Source organism: Giraffa tippelskirchi, chromosome 7 (genome assembly GCF_054371585.1).
Source record: "Giraffa tippelskirchi isolate mGirTip1 chromosome 7, T2T-mGirTip1v1.2.pri, whole genome shotgun sequence".
NCBI classification, from domain to species: domain Eukaryota; kingdom Metazoa; phylum Chordata; class Mammalia; order Artiodactyla; family Giraffidae; genus Giraffa; species Giraffa tippelskirchi.
This window is the reverse complement of record NC_137281.1, coordinates 54,253,979-54,271,475: the sequence shown is the minus strand read 5'-3', so window position 1 is coordinate 54,271,475 and position 17,497 is coordinate 54,253,979. Positions and strand designations below refer to the sequence as shown.

Here is a 17,497-nt window from a genome sequence, read left to right as displayed (position 1 = left end):
CCCCAGGTGCCCGGGCCCTTTGTGGGAGTTCCCTCAGGCATTGCTAATTACACGAGTTCACTGCTGCCCACCAGCTCACGGGGTGCCTGCACTGGGCAGGAGGTGTCAATCAGGCTGTTACGACGCACTCCGCCAGGGCCAGCCCGGGGTCCAGAGGCTCCCGCTTGGAAGCAGAGCAGTTAATACACAGGCGGATTAGATGGCTCTCCGGCTTCGCCACAATTAGAAACTCAAGACGTCTGAAACATTAACTGGGGCATGTGGGTAAGAGGCAACACCTGGTGGCACTTCCAGGGAGCCAACCATCCCGGGGGAGGCTGTGGACAATTATGTAAGGATCTGGCCTTGGGAAGAGCATATGCTGAACGCAGGCTCTGCGTCGGGGGTGCCTGTGGACAGTCCTCACGCCATCTCCCTGAGGATGCCACAGACCAGGACTGTGTCTCCCAGTTTACAGAAGAGCCAATGGGAAAGAGATCAGAGAGGGCAAATCAGGCCCCGAAGGCTGCAGAGCAAGGAGGTGCAGAGGAATCTGAATGTCAATCAGCCTTCTCTCTGCAGCACCCCTCACTGCCCTGGGTAGTGTGTGCCCACCTCCAGGGAGGCATTGGGATGCTAGTGAAAAATAAGACATGCTAAGAAAAGACTAGCCATGTTGATCCTGTGCTTAGTCACTTAGTCCTGTGTCCAACTCTTTGAGGCCCCATGGCCTATAGCCCACCAGGGTCCTCTGCCCATGGAATTTTCTAGGCAAGAATACTGGAGGACGGTGCCATTTCCTACTCCAGGGGAACTTCCCGACCCAGGGATAGAACCTGGGTCTCCTGCATTGGCAGGCAGATTCTTTACCACTAGCACTACCTGGGAAGCCCATATGGATCCTAGCAGCTGATATTAACTGAGCACAAGCTATGTGCACACAATGCACAAACACTCTTCACTCTTGGGCCCATCGCAGACAGCGGGTGCTATTTTTGTCCCTATTGTATAGTTGAGGGACTAAGGTATCTCAAGATTCATAAATGAACTATCAACAAAAGAGGCAGGATAAGGTGTGACCTCAGGCCTCCAATGGACATGAGTTTGAGCCAACTCCAGGAGATAGTGAAGGACAGGGAGGCTTGGCGTGCTGCAGTCCATGGGGTCGCAAAGAGCTGGACACGACTGAGCGACTGAACTAAAACAACAGGCCTGAAAAAACCCTACCCTGTGTCAGAGATGCCATTGGGCCTCCCAACTCCAAACAACAGAGCAGGGAGCATCTGTGCTTTCCACAACCGCGTCTGGAGCTCTTCACTGGATGCCTGGCCCGGCCTTCATTCATCCACCCATTCATTTACCAGGAAGAAAGATGTATGAAACACCACCACACCCCAGGCATTGAGCTGGAGCTTAGCACACACCCACTTAACTGACTCTACTGCCCAGTGGGGTGAGTACTGTTTATTACTCTCTTTGGATAAGAAAACGGAGTTTCAGGGAGTAGTATCCTGCTAAACAAAACGAAACAAAACAAAAAATCCATCCTGCCTATCTCCAGTTGGTCCAAAGATGCAAAACCATAAAGTGTCAGAGAGAGGGGACAAGAGATAGCAAAGCAAACAAGGCAAGTGCCCGAATGGACCTCAGCATGGGAACGGGGACCACAGAGACAGGGGGGCCCAAAGGAACAAGGCTGCAATCTTAACTACAAGCAATAAAACTGAACAAAACCCCACGCCCTAGCACTTCAGGTTTTGTTTGTTGTGTTTCTCTTTGTTGGTTTCTTCCCAGCTTTGGAGACCAGGCACTTTACCAGGGTCTCTTGTTTAGAGTCTAGGGAACAGACAAGCACAGTCAAAACCAGATTTCTTCAGCTTCGTTCTACTTTCCACTTCCCCAATTAGAGCATCCCTTCCCTTTGGACACCATTCAAGTTCCCCTTTCCCCTGAGTTGTAAGGCACCACCTGGATGGAGGAAGGAAGCAATAGGTAGTGTGTTTCTAAGAATAATGGGGGGGGGGATGCCAGCCAAGGGGGCCCTCCCTGCCCAGGTGGAAGCAGCCTGGGAGCAGAGGGCTGTGAGCCCAGGGCCTCCGCTGTGCCCAGAGCTGAAAGGTGAGCTGCTTGGGAGTCAGGGCTGGGCAGATTACCTTCAATCTGCCCCCGCCGAGCATGTGGGGGCATGTGGGGGCATGTGGGAGACGCCCCGCCAGGACGAGCTGCCCCAGCGCGAGGCAAGCGCACATCTCATGATAGCAGCTGAGACATGGAAGCTTCTGCAGAAGCCGCTGCTCCCTTCCTCACATGCTAACCATGGCAGATCTGATGCTGTGCCCACGACACCATCACTTCTACCCTCTTGCAGCTTGGCCTGCTCTCATTTTTTTTTTTTTTTTTGAATTTTTATTTTATCCTGGCGTATAGCTAGCTGATATGTTGTGAGGGAACGAGCAACCGGAGTTGAAGGAGTTTGCAAGAGAAAGGGGAGGACCAAGTTATTAGTGATTACATAATGCTTGAAATCATTTGGGAAGTGACCAAAAAAAAAAAAAAATCGAAGCAAGATTTCAAAAGAGGTCCATAAGGAGCGGAGCCCAGAGAATTCTATTTTATGTAACAAAGTCCATGTTCGGACAGCCAGGTTGGCTGAAGACAGGCTTTGGAAACTCAAACTGGAGTGAGAAATGCCTGGAGGCGGGGAGGGCGGGGGCTCAGAGGGGAGAGCCCGCAGACCCCCAGAGGGCAAACCTCGCCTGAGAGGTCTGGGGGAATCTGGTCATGGCCAGGGTGGGAAGTCAGACAGCCGGAGACCTGCTCTACATCAACTTGCAGGAGGCCTGTGGTCCCCAGCCACATGTGGACCGGAGGCCCACGGGAGTTTCTCACAAGTGCCTGTCTTTGGGGAAGGCCCGTCAGGGATCAAGGGTGGGGTCTGATGGGGACTGGTCAGGGGTCGCACGGGATGGAGGTGTCCAGGGCAGGGCCATTCTGCCGGGCTCACTCCCCCAGTGGAAGACAACTGTGGTCCACGGCAGTCAGGCCATGGAGTAAAATGGATGCTCTGCGGCCTCTCTCCTTGGTGTCTGGGATGACAAGAGGGAGTCGCTTTGCTTCCTGCCGGGGAAGGGCCTTCAACTGAGACTGTGCTCCAACTTCGCTGACGGCCGATTTCTTCGGGGAGGAGACTTAAAAGAGTCCTCCCCACCACCGGCCACTGGGTTAACCCCCTTGACTAGCCAGGCCATATCCCAGTCCTGTGGTCCCGGGGACTTTTTGAATTGGGGTGACAGCTGGAAGGGGTGGTGTGAGCCTGGGCTTCTTAGGGGGCAGTGAAGTGGCTGAGAAAGCAGCCACTTCACACTCTGCTAGAGGAGGGGGATGTTCCATAGAGGTCAGTTTAGTCAATGATATCAAAACCTGGGGAGACAGGCCTGTTGTAAGCCTGTATCAGGAACAAACAGTTTGATGGAAGGCAGTGCGGCCAGGGATACACACTTGACCTTTAGCAAGTCCTGCTTCTGACTCCTCCTCTGTCTCAAGTTTTCTGTCCGTTTGGATGATGTACTTTGTCTCTTTCAGTCTCTACTTTTTCATCAGTAAAATGGTACTAATAATACCTATCTCATGCAGCTACTATGAGGACTGAATTAAACAACACGGTAACATGGTACAGACACGTGGAAGCCATTTGACAAAACACAGAATAATCTGCTGCTGATAGATTTTTTTTTGGACAGATGTTCACCTAAGCATTATTTATGACTGGAAAAAATAGAAGCAAGCAAAATGTCCAAAGATACAGAGGATTAATTAACTATGATACACACACACACACACACACACACACACACGTGTGTGTGTGTGTATGAAGAAATATTATATTGCTTGTAATCTCTCAGTTTTAAAGACTACTTAATAATGGTCAATGATAGGAGAAAAATATCAAAATAGAATATCATATGAGAAGAGCAAAATAAAATTTTGTATTGTAGTAAATTCTTCTTTACTACCACTACACACACACACACACACACACACACACACACACACACACACACACACACACACACACACACACACACAGCCATAGAGGGGGAGAAAAAAAAACAGGAAAGATTTACAGCAAAATGAAAATATTGATTAAGACTAGGACTCTAATTTTTACCTTCTTTATAACTTCACTTGCTTTCAACATTTTTTATGATGTACATATATTACTTTGATAATGAAAATTAAAATATGAAGGAAAAATAACACGGGTTTCACTGTGAAGCTGCTTCAATTTCAAAGGATGGCTTTGGACTTAGCAACTGGACTGGGGCGAGTTCTTCTGCTGAGCCTCAGTCTCCTTATAATGAAGACAAGTGAGAGGTGAGATCACTGAGTGCATCTTAAAGGGCTGCTCTGAGAATTACTGAATACACAAGACGTTGTGAGGGCAAAGCGCCTGACGCATAGGAGGAGCCCTTGTGTCTTCCTTACCCAAGGTCAGAAGGTCTTCGTGGGAAGGTTCGGGCCAACAGGAGGAGGATACCAATATGCCGGGTGGATCACTGGACATTCTGCCACAGGAACTAGGTCGCAAGGACACGGGAGCCAGGGAGCTGCATCTTGGAGCAGGCCCGGGACACTGCTCTGAAGGACTTTGGCAGGTTACTGCCCAGCTCATGTAATCTCTGCTTATCAGAGGCACTCGTTCTAGAGTCCATTGGAAATCCCAGATTGATTTCATTGATGAATCACACCTGCTACTTGCACCACCCGGGCCAAGAGCACTGACATTTGGGGGAATCTTTGGAAGAAAACCAACAGACAGAAACAGCACAGCCGGCGTCTGTTATGTGGGAGGGTGGTTCAGTTTCTGGCAAAAATGAATAACGGTGATAAAAGCAACATGCCCAAATGACATATGGATCTGGTTTTCATGTACAGTTCCTGTGGGAAGTATTATTTGTGTTTTTCTTTCTCTTTTTTTCTCCAGCTTTATTGACATATGACATATAATTGACATAAAATTGTGTAAGTTGAGGTGTACAGTGTGTTGACTGGATGCACATAGATATGGCATTAGCTAATATCTCCATCACCTCATACAATAGTTCACAATACTGTACTATATATGTGAAAGTTGTTAAGGGAGTTGATCTTACATGTGCACACCACCAAAAAACAAAAAAAGGTAATTACAGTAACTACATTTGTCTTTCCACTGACTTTTCACACCAACTCTTTTTATAGAGGAGGAGAACAAAGGCGTGTGTGTGTGTGTGCGTGCGTGCATGCTCAGTCGTGTCCCACTCTTTGCAACTCCATGGACTGTAGCCAGCTAGTCTCCTCTGTCCATGGGATTCTCCAGGCAAGAATACTGGAGTGGGATGCCATTTCCTCCTCCAGGGAATCTTCCTGACGCAGGGATCAAACTCGCATCCAACATGTCCAAAGACACAGAGCTGGCAGGAGACTGAGCTGGGGCACAAAGGCCTTGGGAGGCTCCGTGCAGAGCCCGAGCTCTAACCGGACAAGCACAGGTGCCCTCCTGGGCTCTTTGCCACTGCGAGGGCCACCGGCAGACCCCAAAGCTGAACATCCTTCCACTGAGCCGGGGAAGACGAGGGAAAGGGGCACTGAAGGAGCTCTGTGAGTTGACAGGCAGTGAAGGACCGGTTTCCATCATTCTCCCTTACCCCTGTCTGATCCAGGAAGTGGTTTTGAAATAGTCCAATTCCCTTAGTCTCTTTTTATTATTATAATTGCTCCTTAAATGTTTTGACTGTGGTATATTTTATATTAGGGATATTATTTCAGATTAGCCTTGTAAGACACCAGTGCAAGCATTCTAGACCATTCTCTTGAGCAGATCATCCTTAATAAAAACAATACATCAGGTACTGACTTTTAGTCAAGGGGCATTTAATCCCCGATAGCACGCCTCTCTTCAGACAATGCTCTTTCACAAAATATCAGGAACCTGGCTTGGAGGTCCAAGAGAAATAGAAAAAAGGAGAGAAAAGAAAGGAAAAAGGAAGGCAGGAGAAAGGAGGAAGAAAGGGAGAAAGGAAAGAAATAGGATGTGGGGGAGCAGAGAGGAAAGATTACTTTATCTGTTTGATAAACACAAGGGGTGTGTCACTCTAGGATATTTACAATGCTGTGCAGATATGGTACAGTTTATAAAAGTCGAGATTAGGGGCCTAAAGTCCTGAGTTCTGAGATCAGCGCTGCCACTCACTAGCTGTGTCTCTGAACCGTCACTGCCCTCTGCGTTTCTTCGTTAGTAACCTGAAATGGCTCCAGCCTGGCCTTGTTGGGGTGGCCGTGCCTCAGTTTGCCCAGGATGGCCCAGGGCATGCCTGTTACCTGGGCGTGGTTATTAACAGCACCCTTTCACCTCTAGAAGTGACCCTGTTTGGGTGACAAATTACATATTCACCCCATACTTAATGTACAGCTTTGTGATGGTGAAAGAGAGGTTTGGAAATGCTCTGTCATAGTTAATGCCCTCCTACAGATTCAAGGGGTTGAAGGCACTCTCTGGGGGGCCTGAATGTTACCTTTAAGAAATGGAGATGGGTTTAGGAAGAGTTTATAGCCACATGGGGGAAAAGCTCAATATTACAAACTGAGGGTATTCAAAACGATGTCCACAGGGTGCTCACTCACACACTCAAAACAAGTAATGAAAACACACACAGTGACAGCCACAGCTGTCTTTGGGGAGACCACGGGTAAGAGGGTAAGACTATGCCAGATTTTTAAGGAGTAGGTCAGCTTTTATTTTGAGGGAAAAAAGTAAAGCCTCAAGAAGACAGGAGAAATATAAATGACAGCTGGTGATCTTCTCGTGACCTTCTCTATCTAGAGGTGAGCACGGGGAGAGGCAGAGCTAAGAGAGGTGCTCTTTACACCGGCCTTGAAGAAGCAGGCAGAGGAGACGCCGGAGAGACGAGAGGCTTCCACGGCAAGGATTCAGCTCTTACTGAACGACACTCAGGTTCGCAAACAGGACTGGGGGTTCTCATGAGCAGTGGGACCGAGTTAGCTGCTTGGACATCCAAAACCTTCTGTAATCTGCATGGGGCTTCTCAAATCCAGCCCAACTTTAGGCAGGATCCGATTGGAAAACTCTAGAGACTCAAACAAGTTGATCTAAATAACGTATCATAGAACTTTCAGCTTTTCTGTTCATTAAAAAAAAAAAAAGTAGGAATAGTTCATTCAGGACAAGAATTTTCAACCAAGCCAACAAGTCACCTCTCTTTAAAATGAAGTGAATTCACTGAAATCAGCATTCTCTGAGTCCCCCACATGATCACGTAGCCTTCAAAGCGATGCTCTGAGGTTGGGACTACTTCATATTTGAGCTAGAGGTACGGGGAAGCTTTGGGAGGACGTGTAACTTGCTAAGAGTCACAGTAAAGGGCGAGACACGGAGCTGGCCAGGGACAGAGTGCAGTCTGGTACCCACGTCTGTCTCCCCAACCTACAGCCGCTGCAAACCGTGACTGGGCAGCGGCCACGGCAGCCTGAACTCCCGGTGTGAATCTCCAGCATATCCGGGAGCATCCACCTCCCCAAGACATGATCCCCGGGACAGCCCTGGCTAAGATACCATGGCTCCTTGTCATTTTCCCAGCCAGACCGCCGTCCCCTCAAAAATGCTGCCCTGTCCTGCCAAGTCATTCTATCCAACCTTCTGAGTTCTGCTTCCTCCCTTCAACTCATTCTAGAGGAGCTGAAATAGCACGTCTTCACACGTGCATGCAACAATAGTTTATTCAGCAATGGCTACATGCAAGGCAGAATGCTACAGCCAGGAGGAACCCAGCCCACGACAGATGTAGCCAGAGGGGACCTAGACCCCGTCTCATCCCCTCAGGGGCCTCTGAGACGTTCCTCTCTTTCTGGGACTTGGTTTCTCCATCTATAAAACAGAGGTGGTTGGCCCATCTGACTTCTGAGCTCCCTGCTGGCATTAATGTGCTAGAATTGACCCCAAATCACTCTTCAGAGGTCCAAGATTAGATCGTAACCCCTTTTGCCACCTTCTGCCAGAGAATTTCAGTGGCAGTCATGCAGGTTCGTGGTTTTCAACTTTTTATGAAATGGTGACTTTCTTAAGGTGGGCTGCTGTCTCGTTTCAGAAAAGCTCAGGATTCGTAACCATATCTCAGACAACTGCTCTTGTCTTAACTCTGAAAACCTTGTATGTGTGTGTTGGGGGTGGGGAGGAACACGTGATTTCCTTATTATCAAGCAGTCAATGCTAAGAGTGTTACTTTCCATTAATATCTGCTCTCCCTGAAAATCAGCATGTCGCCTCACTGGGTTTAAACCGGAGTAGACCAGGAAAGTGTTTCAAAACAAACACCCACCTGCACTGCCATCAGCTTCAGTTTAGCACAATTTATAAAACTGTGATTTTGAGGCCATTTGCCCTGTCCCCTTATTAGACAGAAAGTATCTTTCATCCGCTTTACTTTTTAACAGATACTAACATGCGTGAAACGGGCTGCTATAAGTGAACCTGCATTAAAGAAATGACCATCTATCAGCCGAGACTCTGGTAAAGGATTCAAAGTGTTTGATGAATTGTTTCCATTAAGCTGAAAATACTCCTTCGGGTGTGAGCTTCTAATTCATGAGTTGCTGTAAACTGATTCAAATAATAACAAGGCTTTTTTTTTTTTTTCCTATCTTGGTCTGATAATAATCTAGTGGAAAACATGCCGAATCCCTAAAGAAGATATTAGCTAATGATTTCAACAACTGTCCTAAAGTCCAACCAAAGCTGTTGTGTTAAAATGTGCTTTCTGTGAGGCTATCATTTTGTGTGGCTGTTAGATTCCTATTTTAACAAAGAAAGTGTGATATCTGACTGACATCTGGGTAGATGGATAGTAATCAGGACTGTGGTCCATGGAGAAATTAAGAGAGAAATCGGGAGTTGATAAAAACTGAAATCGAAGAAGAAAAAAAAAAATGCAGACGCATTTCAAGTTTTTACATTTCTCTATTTTGGAAGAGCACCATGTGGCACATAATGCATGAGACGGAAGCTTGATGAAAAACTGTTTATCACTAGAGCAGACAATAGATGCTGGTATCTTCTTCTCGTCATGATAATGTTCACGGGATGCTGTCTCGGGTTCATTTAGGTTAATCACATCACCCGACGCAAGGTAATCGCACCTACCACAGCAAGTCCTGAAGTCTTGTGCAGTGTCTCTTTATTGTAATTCTAGTAGGGAAGGTAGAAGCCCCAGGATTCAGACATGAATAAGGTAACCTGGCCTGTAAATACACTGTTACCCACTACCTCCAGTTTGCAGCGTCCACCCGATTAAATCCAGTAGGTATTTAACGAGTGTCTAATACATGCCAGTGACCGTGCTACTCACTGAGAATGAGGGTTAAGTGATTCGTGTAGAAGAGCATTGTTAAGTGCCTGCTGTGTACCAGCACAGGGACCCTGCCTGTCCACATGAAGTTGATGTGATCGCTCCAGAACCAGAGAAGGGATCAGAGGAAACCCTCAAAGACCACTCCTCTTCCCCTTTATCAGTTGTCCCGTCAGCTAAAATGTCAAAAGAGGAAGTGGAGACCTTGCCTTCCTCGAAGCCTTCCAGGCTCCCTCTAAACTCTTTCAATGGTACTTTGTGGTTCAGGCTCCACTTCTGAAACATAACTGCAGCTGGCAATTGAAAAATGCAAATGAGTCACATGTTTGCCATTAAAATGTACCATTCTTTTCTGAGTCAGCAAAAAGTTGGAAACACATACATTTAAAGGAACTTTTTTTAAAATGATTATTACAAGAGGAAAATATGCTCATTGAAAAAAAATATTCAAACAACAGGGGAGGAAATAAAGACATAAGTAAAAATATCCCCTTTCCCCAAGCTCTCTATGCTTACAAACTTCTTTCATTAGTTAAGGTCTTTGCTTCCAGACTTTTGCTATGCCTCTCCAAATCCACTGAATCCACGGAATTTTCAGCATTTGGAAGTCATACAACTGCATTCATTTCAAGCTAAGTAGAAAAGATTAATATTTACCAAGCAGTACATGAGCACAGGTCAATCAGGGCTGTGAATATGTTACTCTGTATCCATCATATGTTACAGGGCTTGGTACACTAGCCTTCAGGTCAAACCAAGTCCCCCTTCTATTTTTGTGAATAAGGTTTTACCAGAACACAGCCACACTTATTTGTTTACATGTGATCTACGGCTGCTTTTGTTCAGCCATGGCAGAAGTGAGGGGCTGCAGAAGACACAACCTCGCCTGAAAAGCCTAAAATATTTTCTAGCTGGACTTTCGTGGAAAAAGTTTGCTGACCCCTGAGACAGTAGAAAAATTTACATGGAGGAAAGGGACTAGATAGAAAGAAAATAAGCTATTTATCACAGGTTAAAAAATGAGTGACTCTGTGTTTCTCTCTTCTCCATTGCTGTATTGTCTACATTTTCAATAATGGAGCACATGTTCTATTTGTGGCTTAATTATATATGCAATTCAAAGACAATTCTATATGGAATATGAATAAAACTGAAGAACTAGTACCACGTAACCTCCCACAAATTAAAACAATTTATAACTGGAGTTTCCACTGCCTGCATGCAAACACAGTAGTCTAAGAAAGATTTCTTTAAAAACAAACAAAAACAAGCCCCCCCTTAAAAAAAAAAAAAGAGTTTTCAAAAACGTTATAAGATGACATTTTTGCAACAATATTTACTGTACTATTTTCTAAGAATATATGTTTTCGGAGATTCGAGAAATGTGGCAAACACTGCTAGGTAGCCATCATAGCTGCTTCTGCTTTGACCTAGGCATTTAGACTATATTTCTCGGCTTCCTCTGGGGAGAGCACATTCATACAACTGAGTTCTGGACACACGGATGTGAGCAGAGCCAAAATTCTCCACTTGCAGACCTGGGCCACAAAACCCTCCCTGCTGGTTCCTCCTCTTGTTGGCTGACACAGAGATAACCTCTTTAGTGCATGTGGGAACCACGTAAGAAAGACAGCAGAGCTACAAGATGGAGAGAACCTGGGCCCTTGGACCAACACGTGGAGGAGAGCACCTAGGAGAGGTATCTGTTATGTGAGCAAAAAAAAAAAAGTGCATCAGGTCTTTGAGAGGTAGGGGTTATTTATTATTTTTCTTTATGAGAGTTCACTGTGTTCGTGGAGCTAGCTGCGGACAGATGGCTTTGGGATGGAGGGAGGACACAGAAATCTTTTCTCTAGAGAGCACCATTCAAGAGCCTCCCCTTGAAATCAAAGTACTAGACCTTTTCAGACCTCTGTCTCCCTGGTGCTCAATCTGCGCGAGTCAAGTGGTCACTGCAACTCCCGCCCAAGCCTTCATCTGTCTCTTCCTCTGAGTTCTCTGTTCTAGCAATCACAGTGCCCTTCGGGACCACCTCAATCTCCCTGCTGCCAGCATCATATTCACCACATTTCCTGGTCAGGCCTTTTCCTCTCTGCCGCATAGTATTGGGTTCCATGTAACTTAAGATGGCATCCGGTAACAATTTTTAAGTTTATCAACCAGGATTCTTTCTCACCTACTGACTCCTATGTCTTGATAGAAGATAAAGCACCATTCTGCCATCAGCAAGGAAGCAATGTAGATAAATTCCATGCCATTTATAATTCATCCCGCATTCATTAAGTATTCATACACTACTTATTGGCACATCACCTAAGTATTCTATGTAAGAGAAAACAGAACAGCTGGAAAAGAAACTGGGAGAGGCTAGTTTATTAGGAGGCTGGGAGAGAGGGAAATAACTGATCTGCTGTATCCTTTACCCCATCCTTCTTGCACGAAAGATTTTTGGACAAGTCACTCACAAGTGAGATAGGTAACTATCTTGGGGATGAATTGAGCAGTACCAATAGATCAAAGATAACCACTATTGTCTTATTATTTAACCCATATTTTTTGGAGTCTTGCTTTGGCAGGCCCCAAGAATAAAAGAGATATTCCCTCCTTAAAGACTGGACTTCTTAAGCAAAGACATATATGGATTAAACACACAGAAAACATATTGCCAGTGTTAAACAGCTCCCTATGACAAGTTGATTTCTTATTACCATCAACAATAAACATCACAACATTAATCATAAAAATTGATGTTAGGAGAGTCCAAATGTATTGAGATTATACAACATACCAACCAGTAAACAGAGAAAAGTCTGTTATAAACTGTCTCATTTAAATTTCCTAAGAACTCAGATTTAATTTCTAGTATTTATGCCCATTTTACAGATGAAAACATTAAGGTTCTTGAAGATTATATGATTTGCAAGGTAAGAAAGTCATTCATCAGCCAAGGAGAGGTTGGTGTCTATTTGAAGCATGGTGTACTCCAAGCTAATTTCAGAGCAAAACCATTGGGCTGCACTCTATAGGCCTACAAGGCCTGTACTCGCCCAACTTCAAGACCAAAGGAAGAACTCAGAGCCAGAGACAAAGGCAGGGGATGTACAGAGCAAGACAACAGCCATCCTGGGTGGCCCGATCATTCACTCCATGCCTACATACCCTGCACAACCCTTACAGTCTTGGTCTGCCCCTCTTCCTCAATGTCCCTGGGGTCAGGTACATAGAGGGGCACTGCAACCAGATACCACAAATACAACACAGACACCAGCCGCTAAAAAGTATCAAGAGTAAGACACCTCAATATGCTAAGAACAGTCATTCATCAGGATGCGGGCAAATTTTGAAACCAAGCCCTTCCCTGGTCAATAGAGAGGGTGTCCATGGTGGCAGTGTCCTGTCCGGTGACAAGCAAGGCAAGGCAAACCCTGGTTTTCACCAACCCAGGGCCTCCCATGGGGAGCGGAAGGCCCAGCTTAAAAGGAAACATTCCAGGGGCCCAGCCAGGAGTCAGCAGTCACAGCTCAGGTCTGCCCCCACCCCATGTTATGCTGGGCACCATGAGGGACGGATCCATGAGGTCTTTTCAAACAAAACTCAGTTAATCCCACTGGGTGGACTTCTGTGTTCAAAAGCCAGCCTATTCCACTCCACCCAGCAGAGCCGGGGGGCGGGTGGGGGGGGCGTCATGGGCAGTCAGTCATACATCAGCGCTTAACTACGGGGGTCTTTCCTGGGGGACAGGCATTCAGAGTCTTCCCCCCTCTGTCAGTCATGCCTACCTAGTCATGTTAGCCAGGCTGAGTTTTCATGAAAGCCCAGGAGAGGACGACAGGACCATCTTGCTGTAGACCCAGCACTTTGACTCAGTTTACGTGAAGCCACTGTTCCTTAGCCCAGAGCCTTTCTGAAGATAAAAAGCACTGGGGTTATTGGGCTTCTCTCAGTGGTATAGAATCCACCAGCATATGCAGGAGATGCAGGAGACACGGGTTCGATCCCTGGGTCAGGAAGATCCCCTGGAGAAGGGAATGGCCACCACCTTATGGTCAAACTTCTCTGCCTTGTAACCATGACTAGTATCTCGGCAACAGCCTTAGGGATGTCTGAGTTCTGTGTACAGTCCTTGCCAGCCCCCATTCATTAGGGACAACCACCCCAGCCCCACATTCTAGTGGACGGCCACCCCAGGTCTTCACCCCTCTACTTTCAGGCCTCACACGCCAATCGACGGCCAAGTGAGTTTCCACCCTGTCCAGGATGGGGTTAGAAAAAAACGGCACTTCCTTTAAAACACCTTGCTCTTAGCTTTACTGGGGTTCCCTGATGGCTCAGAGATATAGAAGCCACCAGCAAATGCAGGAGATGCGGGTTCGATCCTTGGATCAGGAAGATCCCCTGGAGAAGGGAATGGTCCCAGTATTCCTGCCTAGGAAATCCCATGGACAGAGGAGCCTGGTGGGCTACAGTCTGTGGGGTCACACAGAATCAGGACACGACTAAGTGACTGAGCACGCACACACATCTGACTATTGTCAGTGGATTCCAGGTTCATCCAGGCTGCAGCGAATTCTCTGCTTTATTATATGCCCTGAACTGTGGGGCGCTCTGGATAAAAAGGGAGCTAAAACCTGGCCTTGCCCCGAGGGAAACCCAAATCCAGCCACTGGTCTACAATGTTCGCAAACGTCCTCACTATCTTAGGTGAGAAGGTCACCAAAAGCACAGATGGAGGCATGAGGTATCTTTAACTCCTCCTGCACCCCAACCAACACGTCTCAGGACGACATCATTCAAACGGACCAGAAACACGTGTTTTTCCCCCCTTAATGGGGTGTTTCTTGTTCCCACCTGTCATAAACAAGATGCATTTGAGATATTTACATTTAAAAATTGAATTCACATCAAGTAGTTGAAGATGGCGCCTGTTAGCCTTGTAAATACCAGACTTGTAGCAACAAAAACAAATTAATATGGGTGTTCCTTTGGCAAAGGAGACGAATTCTACAGGGAAAACACAGAGTTAAATTCTCTGTGTCTCAATCATCGACGATTTACTTACCTATCATTCTTCACAGGACACAGCTGTGTCCACACCACACACGACTGTGTGCTAACATACAGCCCTGGAAATCACCCTGTGTGAATGACTTCACCGCAGGATTTATGGAGAACGATCTAATTATTCAACCCCATTCCATTCACTCCCATTATGGCCCCCATTTAAAGCCTCTATGGAAAAGGCCATTTATCTCCAGGGACAAATTGTCAGAGCAGTGTTTTATTGATAGAAATACACTCATTCTGTTTTGACAGCAACCCAGCAAGAGATAAACATGTCTCCTTCTCAACAGGTCCAAGGCATTAGGGCCTGAGGGGTCTACATATTGCAGAAGAATCTCCTTACATTCGAGAAACCCTCCCTGGAGGACCCCAGTGGATTGATAAATAAATACTGATTATCCCAGAACTTTCCTTTTTAAACTGTGCTCAAGGCTTGGGAGAAGGTGATTAGCTCCTAAGTCAACCCAGCTTGAGAAAGCTGTCCTTTACAACCTTCAGCTGAGTAACAGATGACAGAGGCGCCTTTGCTGTGCAAAGACCTTCTCCAACATGACCTTTACATGTGTCTACTCAGTTCATTGGGCTTCCCCAGTGGCTCAGCGGTAAAGAACCCGCCTGCCAATGCAGGAGATGCGGGTTCAATCCCTGGGTCAGGAAGATCCCCTGGAGGAGGAAACGGCAACCCACTCCAGTATTCTTGCCTGGAGAATCCCATGGAGAGAGGAGCCTGGCCGGCTACAGTCGGTGGGGCTGCAACGAGTCAGACAACACCTGAAGCAACTGAGCACAATATACACACCCAGTTCATCACGCCCTGATAGCCACCTCCCCAGAAACAGCTTTTCACGAGGAAATAACTCAAATTCTACTTCTCCACAAGGTGGCCTATTCTTGGAGTCTTCTCTTCTTTCTGGGACATTTTGCTAAAAATTAAACTTTGAATATTAGAATGACTCTATTTATATGCAAACAAGGGTTGATCCTCTGGAGCATGGAAGAATAAATATATTTTGTTTATTTCTTCCTGCAGAGCCTTGTTTGCAGAATATGTATATCTAAACTTGGCGCTTCTATGTTTGCCTTGGTAATTCTGTGGGGGCTTATAGGAAACTGGGGTCAAAGGTAAGCTTGCAAGGACTTTCTGAGGACTGACGGGTGTGGTGGTCATGGTTGTTGGGGAGAAGGAGAGGACAGGATTTTTCTGCTTAGAATCATGGTGACACTTTGTTAATTAGGATGAGGCTGACAAGGGTCATTCTCTTCAAGAAAAGATCTCTCCCTGAAATAAATTTCAAATTAACTCTGGAGAAATCTCCATGCAACACGTGTCACGAGCAATCTGCACTGTGGTTGGGCACCTCTTTCCTTGGGCAGAAACTCCACGGAATAAAGGACAGCGCCCCAAAGCCAGACACCTCTTCAGAATCGAATAGCACTTGGCTTTTTTTTTTTTTTTTTTTAGCACAGTACCATTCGGACAGTGATACGACATGGAATGAAACCACTAATAATAATACTAAAAATGTCAAGTGCAATATTGAAACGTGTCAGTATTTTTTCATTCAACCAAGTCAGCAGCAAATCCAATCTGAAATATGCTGACAATAGTGGAGTTATGAAAACCAATATACTTGATGAGCCAGCCGCCCGATAAATTATATATGTGTACATATACATTTGTATGTACCTCCCCCAGAAGGTGAAGATGTGGACGACAGGACTTCAGGATGGCAGACACGTTACAGAGTCAGTTAGCAGGTACTTGACATTCTGTCCTCCTCAAATGAGGATTCAGCTTAATATGTAGTGATGGGACCAGCACCCCAGAGTTATCAAGGCACTCCCCTGCAAGAAGCTTATAGTATCTTTCATCAGGGCCTGACATGCCAACACAACTGGAAATTAGGACAAGAATTACAGACAGCAACCTCCCATCATATGGTAAAAGAGGGTGGCTCCAGTGTACCAGGAAGGCTACATTTTTGTTATTCTGAAGTGTTGACTGAACTATATTCTTGTTTTAAAGAAACCCACAATAAGATAAACAATAGGATCCTAGTGTCTAGCACAGAGAACTCTATTCTACATTCTATGAGAAACCATAATGGAAAATAATATATATATATATATATATACACACACACACATATATATGTGTATATATATGAATCACTTTGCTGTACAGCAGTAATCAACACAACATTGTAGATCGACTATACTTCAATAAAATAAAGAAATCCACAATCATTCTTATTTAGCCACTGATTGCTCATTAGAGGAAAACAGTGTAAATATGAATGAAGAAAAGGCCTGCTTGTTATCCCATCATGCCAAGAATATCATGAAGAGTCCGGTACCTAGAATTGTGTATGTTTATGTGCCCTTTATGTGTGACCACTGGGGTAAAGGCAGAAAACGAGCTCATAGCTCATCTCCCCTCTGTCCCCCAAACCTCACAATTAGCTGTAAGTTTAGACAGAGCAGGAAACAGTCCTTTCTCTTCCAGTCGTGGGACCACACCTATCTCTCTGGGCTTCTCTGGGGGAAACAAGGGCAAGGGCATTCTCCAGTCACTCACTATCGCCGACAGGGGACTGCTTTGCCAATGACAGAAACGACTTTGCCTTTCAAGTCACCAGAATGAGTCCCTTTATTTCACAATGGAGAGTGTTTGTATCTTTTAGATTATTCATTGACATCGGAAAATATTTACAGCTTACAATGACGTGGAAAACAAGCTTACAAAATAGATGCCGATTTGACTCAACCACATTAACCAAAATACCCATCATCCGCACCTCAAGGAGGTGAAATTCTTGATGCTTTTCTGTGCTTTCCAAAAACTCCACCATCAGTATGAATTGCTTTCTTAATAATACAAGGTGGTATTAATGACAAAATGATGCTTATGTGCTTAGATTATCATTATGTTATTCTCATGTCTTGGTTAAAAAATACCACGTAGGATAATGTGTGACCCTTGGCAATAGACTAAGGTCAAAGGGGGCAGTTTAGTCCTCTTCTCACCTGGGAACTATCTTGTGTTACAGTCATTG

General features: G+C 45.7%; 1 protein-coding gene and 2 long non-coding RNA genes across 3 annotated transcripts in view; 1 reads left to right on the top strand and 2 right to left on the bottom strand.

Annotated features, from left to right (window-relative positions):
- Positions 1 to 13,438, bottom strand: part of LOC145512224 (uncharacterized) — a 74,093-nt gene extending 60,655 nt beyond the window's left edge. The window contains exon 1 of the long non-coding RNA XR_014058406.1: positions 13,160 to 13,438. This is a non-coding gene — a long non-coding RNA (uncharacterized LOC145512224). The remainder of the gene's footprint in view (positions 1 to 13,159) is intronic.
- The window catches only part of MAF (MAF bZIP transcription factor), a 348,420-nt gene that overhangs the window by 202,589 nt on the left and 128,334 nt on the right, over positions 1 to 17,497 (bottom strand). The window lies entirely within an intron of this gene.
- LOC145512223 (uncharacterized) lies at positions 2,369 to 15,976 on the top strand. Its single transcript, XR_014058404.1, has 2 exons — positions 2,369 to 5,243; positions 6,102 to 15,976. It is a non-coding gene; the product is annotated as an uncharacterized LOC145512223 (long non-coding RNA).